The sequence below is a fragment of the Ailuropoda melanoleuca genome, chromosome 7, assembly GCF_002007445.2.
Source record: "Ailuropoda melanoleuca isolate Jingjing chromosome 7, ASM200744v2, whole genome shotgun sequence".
Classification (NCBI taxonomy): Eukaryota; Metazoa; Chordata; class Mammalia; order Carnivora; family Ursidae; genus Ailuropoda; species Ailuropoda melanoleuca.
In genome coordinates this window covers 12,193,702-12,202,063 of record NC_048224.1, presented here as the reverse complement: position 1 = coordinate 12,202,063, position 8,362 = coordinate 12,193,702, and positions in this window count along the sequence as shown.

Genomic DNA, 8,362 nt, shown 5'->3' with positions numbered 1-8,362 from the left:
AGGAGGAGGAAATAGCAAGGCAGCAAGAAGGCACACATCTGGGGAGACAGGAGGACAAGCAGAAACATGTAAGATAGCTATGGTTAGCCACTATTTATTTTATTTTATTTTTAAGATTTTATTTGAGGGCAAGCACAGGAGCAAGGGAGCGGAGAGGTGGGGAGGGTTGTGGTAGGGAAGGGAGAAGCAGAGTTCTGGCTGAGGGGATGTGGGACTAAATCCCAGGACCCTGATATCAGGACCTGAGCTGAAATCAAACACTTAAGGGACTGAGCCACCTAGGAGCCCTTAGTTAACCACCTTTCAAAGGATAGTGTAAGTGAACACAAAATCCAGACTGAAGCAGGTTTGAGAAAGAATAGAAGCAAAGTGAAAGAAGAAAGCTACCCAAGCCATGTATTGTGTGATTCCATTTACGTGAAATGTCAGAACTGGCCAATGTATAGTGACAGAAATCAATTAGTGGTTGCCTAGGGCTGGGGCGGTGGGGTAGTTTGGATAAACAGAGATGGGAAATGACTACTATGTGGTACGGGGTTTCCTTTTGGGGTGAGAAAAATACTTCACAATTAGATTGTGGTGATAGTTGCACAACTCTGGGATTTTTTTTTTAATATTGAATTGCATACCTTAAATGGATGAATTGTACAGTATGTGAATTATATTTCAATAAAGCTCCTTTTTAAAAAAAGGGAGAGGAGGGAGGGAGAAAAAAAGAAAATGCTACACACTGGGAAAACATGTGGAACTTTTATGCAGGGCTAATTTCCCTTTCATAAAGTTATTATATAATAATAATTATATATATATATATACACACACACACACACACACACATAATCCAATGGGGAGAAATGGTTAAAGATGGAACAGAAGAATATATAAAAAGATGCTTAATTCCTAGTAATAGAGCTATAAATTATAACTACGTTAAAATAACAGTTATTTCATCTATCGGACTGACAACATCCCAAAGTGCAGTAACACTTGCCAATACTTCATTTTTTAATTTTTTCAGGAGCGTGTGTGTGTCTGAGATGATCTGTCAGGTGCTGCCTGAGCTGCGAAGGGTAAAGGAAAGCCTCTCATTACAAACTGACACAAGTGAAGCTGAAACGTTCTTCATAGTAGCGTGACGCGCACAGTCCAGTAGATCTGGTTTTATACAAATGGCCTAATTCCCAGTCCTCTCTGGCTACTTGTATAACTACATCCAGATAATGAATTGGGTAAAAGGCCGGATCCGTAGATTCAGGACTCCACAAAAGACATGCTGATACCCCAAAGCAGCCGGACTTTGCAAGGAGGCCGGGAAACCTGAGTCCTCTAGAGCCACAATGTTCTACTCTTGACCGCAGCCTTCACCTCTTGGGGGCGTGTTCCAGGCTCCGGAGGATAAACGCAGAGTCGGTACGACGTACACACAAGGAGGCCGTCCTGGAAAAGCTCTACGACGGGTGGCACAGCGAGCAGAATCCTTCGGCCCCTTCCCAGCGCGCACAAATCATGCATGAGGCCGCCTGGCTCTCCGCCGCCGTCGGGCCATCGCGTCGTGGGCCGCTCTGTTGGGCAAACCCCGCGGCTCTGCTTCCAGCCAGAGGATCCGCAGGGACAACACGTGTCAAATGCCAACAAACCGACGGCGAAACCATAGCGACGGTCCAAGTAGGACTGCAGCTGTTGCATGGATTCTGGTGCAGACAGAACCTGTGCCGCCTTAAACGGGTCATCGGATGAAAAGGTGATACCTGGGAAAAACACCCGCTTTCCTAGACAGAACCTGGGGCCATGTGTAGCTGGCCTCCACTCATGAAAGTTCTCTGCTTTAGGCCCCGCAGTGTAGTTAGAAGGAGGATCGAGGTTTGCTTCGGCCACTTCCTCCTGAGTCCTTCGGGCACCGGTTCTGCGAAAGAGCTTGGTGGTTTTCTCCCGCAGGGTGGCGGAAAGCTTTCCTTCTTCGTGTTCGTCGGGCTTTGGAGCCGCCGGCTCCTGCGGGCCCACCGCCGAACCACCGCGGCTGGGGCTGGAGCTCTCGTCATCAGACCTCTGCCTGGCCCTGGGCATCTGGGTGAAGCTATTTCTCAGAAAATTCTACCCCCCCCCCAGCTGCCCGGTCGCGCGTCACCAGGGTGTGTTGGGGAGTGGGGAACCCCCCTTTAAGGAAATGGAGGCTGCAGGGGAGGAGAGAGGGGAGGGAGAGGAAAAAGAAGCCGGGGATGCTCTGGCCAGGAGCAAGGAACATTGGAAGTCGGAGGGGCTGGGGGGGCGCCCCCTCTCCTCCGCTCCAGAGCCTTAGGGAAAAAAGGGGGTTAGGAGCTCCGGTGGGAGAAGCAATGCGCTCCTAGCTCCCAGAGAGGCAAAGGGGCCACGAGAGACCCCTGGAGCCGTGTCTTCCCCGGCCGCCTCCCTCCCGGCTTGGCTCCTCTCAGCCTGCAGCCGGCAAGGTGCGCGAGGTGCGAGGTGCGAGGACACTTGCCAGTCGTTGGGGGGAACAGATACTCTTCTGATTGCTAGTGGGAGCGTGAACTGTGACAACCCTATGGAGAACAACTTAGCCGGATCTATCGACATTACAAGTGTTGTACGCTTAGATCACGCGTGTCGACTTCTAGTCATTTACCACTTTTACTTCCAGACGTGGGAAATGACTTACCCAGCAGGGTTGCTGTGTAATTGCAGCTTTCTTTGTCATAGTAATTGACTGGAAACAACTTAAATGTCAACTAGGAGGAGACCGATTAAAGCAAGGAGGAAGCTCTTTCTGTATTAAAAGAGAAAGTTCCCTATGATGCATTGTTAAGGGAAAACCAAAAAGGGCAGCATGACATACATGGTATGTTGTCATTTATGTTAAAAAGGAAGATGGGATACATTTGTACCAACCGAAAAACCCACTTCTGAATGTATGAACAAACTCATAACACTAAATAACTGGAGGCGTGAGGTAGAACTGGGAGGTGGGGTGAGAAAGCTGTATAGCTTTTTGTAATTTTTTTGAAATTTTAAGCATTTTTTTTTTTTTAGAAAAGAAGGAGTGTGAGGTGAGAAAGTGGAACTAAGAAGCCTAGCAAGTTATCCATATAGTCTGTTTGAGCTGCTACAACAAAAATCCATAGACTGAGAGGCTTAGAAACAAGAGGAATTTCTTTCCTATAGTTTTAGAGGCCAGGAGGTCCAAGATCAAGGCATGGGCAGATTCAGGGCCTCACCGTTCTATCCTCACAGTCTTCTTTCTGTGTCCTCACTGGCCAAAGGGGCAAGGGAGCTTTCTTGGGGACTCTTTTATAAGAACCCTGATCCTTGGATGCCTGGGTGGCTCAGTAGGTTAAGCATCAGCCTTTGGCTCAGGTTGTGAACCCTGGGGGGTCCTGGGATCAAGCCCTGCATAAGGCTCCCTGCTCTGCAGGGAGTCCGCTTCTCCCTCTCCCTTTGCCACCCCCCCCCACTAGTTTTCTCTCTCTCTCAAATAAATACAATCTTAAAAACAAAAAAAACAAACAAAAAAAAACACCTCCACCCTAACCACCTCCGAAAGGCCCTACTTCTCAATACCATCACACTGGGGGTAGGATTTCAACATACGAGTTTTAGGAGGACACAAACAATTAATCCATAGCGCCATTATTTACAGCTTTCCAATAAGGAAGAGGTTGGGGCTCTGCAAAGAAATGGCAGCCAGAGGAGGCTGTGGGGTCAAAATGAGATTTTTTAGAGCTAGGAGACATTCAGCATGTTTTCAGGCTGTTGGGAATGATCCAGACACTTAGACTGTATCCTGCCTTTTGCTATAGGAGTGAACCTTTTAAATATCTCCATTAAAACTTTGTCTGCTTGTGTATTTTTTTTAAAAGAATTTTTTTAAAGATTTGAGAGAGAGCGAAAGAGAGAGAGAGCACACAAGTGGGGTAAAGGACAGAGGGAGAAGCAGATTCCCCACTGAGTGGGGAGCCCGATGGATGATGGGGGTCTCCATGCGGGGGCTCCACATGGGGGCTCCATTCGGGGGCTTGGTCCTGGGACTAGAGCGGAAGGCAGCCGCTCAATCAACTGAGCCACCCAGGTGCCCCTGCTTGTCTGTTTCTTTTTCCATTAGATAGGAAATTCCCTGAAAAGGAGGCCCATCCTTTCCCATCTCTGTATCCACTGCGCCTAGTATGGTTCTGACATAAAGTAGGTGCTCAGCACGTGTTTGTTGAATGGTGTCATCGAAGACCCTCCCCATGGCTGTCCACCATCTGAATCAGTCCATTCATTACACCTCGGCCCCCAGTTCAGACTTCCATTTCCTCCTTGTAGTGAGGTCACCGTGGGTTCACATGTTCAGGGAAACACTCCCCAAACCAGCACAACTTAAAGCAGATGGAGAGGAGAAAGGAAGGCATTGCCAGCAGAGGGAATGACATGAAAAAATTAGAGGGACCTGGCTATTGCCCATGATGACGATGCGGTGTAGGGGTGAGGAGGATTACTCACCTCCATGGAAAGTCTGTCGCACACCCAGAACTGTCTAACTGTTTCACTTGTTAGTTCATTTATCCCTGGCAAGAACTCTAGAAGAAAGGTATTACCCCATTTAACAGATGGGGACATTAAGACACAGAGAGGGCAAGTAAGTTGTCCAAGGTCACACAGCTATGAAGGACTGAAACCACATGGGACAAAAAGTTTGCCCTAATATAATGACTTGATTTGATTAAAACAAACAAACAAAAAACCAGGTTTATTCTTCTACCTTTCCTGTCATTCCTGTTCCTTCTTGCCCACCACCAAATATTTCATAAATATATGCCAGAGCTTATTTGCCACAACTCTGCAAAAACATCCCTTAGTCCCTGACCCAAGGGGTGAGAAATCCACTGTAATTCTTGCTCCTGGATATAGTTACAGAAATAATGCCAAAGAGTTTGTCTAACTTCATTTCTTTGATTTTACTTCCTTTCCCAAACACAGTGGGGCATGTTTAAAATTAGTTTCTTCCTACAAGAAGAAATTGCCCTTGAAATTTCGTTTTTTGTGTCTAAAATGATCTTTTTTTCCTGCTTCCTCAACTTGGGCCAAATAGGAGACAGCTTACTGAAATGCACAAACTCATTTCCTCCCTTACCACTTCTCTTCCTTTCTGTATTTATGCCTCCCATTGGAAAATATCCCTTTTCCCAAACACACTTGAAAAACTCATTCACCAGTGAGTTAGGGGAAATTTTGCCTTTACTGATCACTCTTGGAGGTTACTTTAACTTAACGCTATTGAATATAAGAAAGTGTTCTGTTTGCTCAGGTTTCTTCTGGTCGAGAGACTGCCTTCAGGCCCTGTGATCGGCTAAATTGTTTCCCCACTCCCTGTTCTTAAGGTGAAATCCTAACCCCAGTACTTCAGAATGTGACTAGTTTGAGACAGGGTCTTTAATGAGGAAATTCAGTTACAATGAGGTCTTTAAGATGGGCCGGAATTTAATCTGACTGGAGAAGAGATTAGGATGCAGACACCCACGGAGGAAAGACCGTTGAAGACACAGAGAGAAGGGCACCTACAAGCCCGGGAGCGAGGCTTAGAAGAAACCAATCCTGCCAACACCTTGGTTCTCGGAGTTCTAGCTCCAGAACTGTAAGAAAAGAAATTTCTGCCATTTAACCACCTAGTCTGTGGTATTCCTTACGGCAGCTCTAGCAGATTAATACAGGCCCCCAACTTAAAGCTCACCTTTTTCACCATGTCACTCAGCCTCCAAACCTGTACGGCCAACAGCCTGTTGGATGTTCCCACCTGTGTATCCCACAGACACTTCACACCCGGTGTGTCCAAAGCAGAAGTCTCGTCACTCTCTGTATGCCTGCCCTTTGAAAGCTCCCCATCTCAGTGATGACACCCCTGTGACAAGCCAGAAATCTAGGTGCCATTCCTGATTCAGCTGTTCCTCCGTTCCCACTTCTAGTGGTTATAAAGTTCTGTGCATTCTACCCCTTGAATCTCTTCATTTCTTAACTTTTTGTTTGCATTGAAAAATGTCAAAACCAAAGAAAATTGGAAAGAATGTAGTGAAAATTAACCATTTTTTAAAAAGATTTATTTATTTTTGGGAGAAAGAGAACGCTCGCATGTGTGCGCTGGGGGAGGGGCAAAGGGAGAGGGAGAGAGAGAATCCAAGCAGATGCCCACCCCTGCCCCCACTCCCACTCCAACCGCGCTGAGTAAGGAGCCTGACTCAGGGCTCGATCCCAGGACCCTGAGATCACAACCTAAGCCGAGATCAAGAGCTGGATGGTTTAACTGACTGAGCCACCCAGGCACACCCCCATTTAATAATTTTTATATTTGCTTCCACTTCCCCCATATATACTTTCCTGTGTATATATACTATATATATATAATAGTATATATTATATTTGTATATATAAATTTTTCCTGAGCCATTTGAAAATAAATTACAATGCCACAGTATTTCATCTCTGAATACCTGAGCATGCACTTCCTAAGAATAAGGCCCTTCTGCCTCATAGCCTCGATATCACTACTGTACCTAAAACCTAACATTGTTGAAGGAATATATTCTAATATACAATCCATATTTAAATTTTACCAGTTGTTTTCAAATATCCTTTCCTTTGCCTTCCTTTTCCTTTCCCCATTCCACCATTCTCACACACAAATACACACAGACACACAGACTGTGTGTCTGTGTGTGTGTAGTGTGTCTGTGTGTGTGTATATATATATATGATACCAATACCTCAAATTCAAATCTAACGCCACAAGATTCTATACTTTTTTCTACATTTACATATCCCACAGTGAAAATCCTGGTTCCCAAGACATCAATGTATTTATTTGCTCTATATCTTACAATATATACAAAATAGTTTCAGAATTATGAGACTGATACAACTATCATTAGCAAACGTACTAAGTAAAATTTAAGATCTTCTTGCACTTCTTTTGGTCCTTAGAATATATCCCCCACCAGGAATACACAGACTACTGTATTCAAAAGTTTCTCGAAATTTCTTATCTGATTATATTTCAATTTGATAGTCAATTTGTTTCTGTTCATATTAAACTTAGTGATTTAAAAAAATCCTTTTGTTTTTTAAAATATTTACAAGATTTACATAGAAGTTAAACCTTTATAAAAGGATTATTTAGAGTACTAATGTCAGCAAGATGGCCAAGTAAGACATCCTTTGCTTAAGGGTGCTTGGGTGGCCCAGTTGGTTAAGTGTCTGCATTCGGCTCAAGTCATGATCCCAGGATGCTGGGATAGAGCCCTGCACTGGGCTCCCTGCTCAGTGGGGAGCCTGCTGCTCCCTCTGCCTCTGCCCCTCCCCCTACTTGTGCTCTCTCTCTCTCTCTCTCTCTCTCTCAAATAAAATCTTTAAAAAACCCACAACATCCCTTGCTCATATCTCTATCTCCATCAACAATAATTTGGCATCCACCCAGGAACAAAAGTGCCTTTGTGGGAGCCTTGGGATCCAGGTAGGTTGTGAAACCCTGATGCAGGCCAAGACCTAGGAGAGCTGTTTTGAGAAGGCAGGCCTGCACCCAGGCTGCTGGCTCACCCGCGGTGGTCATGACCACAGGTGCAGAAACAGCTCTGTAACCCTGATGACTTGGCTACAGCCCCATTTGGCTTTGGTTCTGTCAGCAGCACCGTACGCTAAAGGACTTGAGAGGAGTTACACCTACGGGTGCATTGGGTAACAGGCATAGGGACCTCAGTCCTGGCTGCATACGCTGAAGTGGCCTATGAACTAGCTCTAAGACACTTGGCTGGGATCCAGAAGCCCCTGGAAGTAAGCCTGTCAAACTTGGTCAAACGGCAGATTTTGAAACAGCCCTGGAACTGGTCTCCAGCCCATCCCAGCGGCAACCTGTGAACAGTCCTGCTGGCACGAGGACTGGCAGGAGATCTTCCTGTCTGTGACCTGGAGATCCTGAAAGGGCCCCATCCTTGGCTCTGGCCCCTCTAGTCAGAGAGCCAGCCAGCCCACCCAGAGACCTGGCAGGAGCCAGGTCAATCCATGCCTCCACTGCCGGGGACGTCCTGTTGTCATTGCTGTTCCCTCTATCTTATTGCCACTTGGTAAAGGTAATCAATTCAATTAGGTAATCAATTAACAAATGCATCTCTATTATTCCCTTTCTTATTGAAAAAAAGAAGTAACTTTTCTCACTCAAAAATATCTGGGAAACCAGGCTATGTATTTTCTAAGAGCTATTCCTCATTCTTTTTTTTTTTTTATGCAACATACCATGTCTTCTTAATTCTAAGACTCACATTCCTTTCTATTTCAGCATTTCTTTTTTTTTTTTTTTTAAGATTTTATTTATTTATTCGACAGAGATAGAGACAGCCAGTGAGAG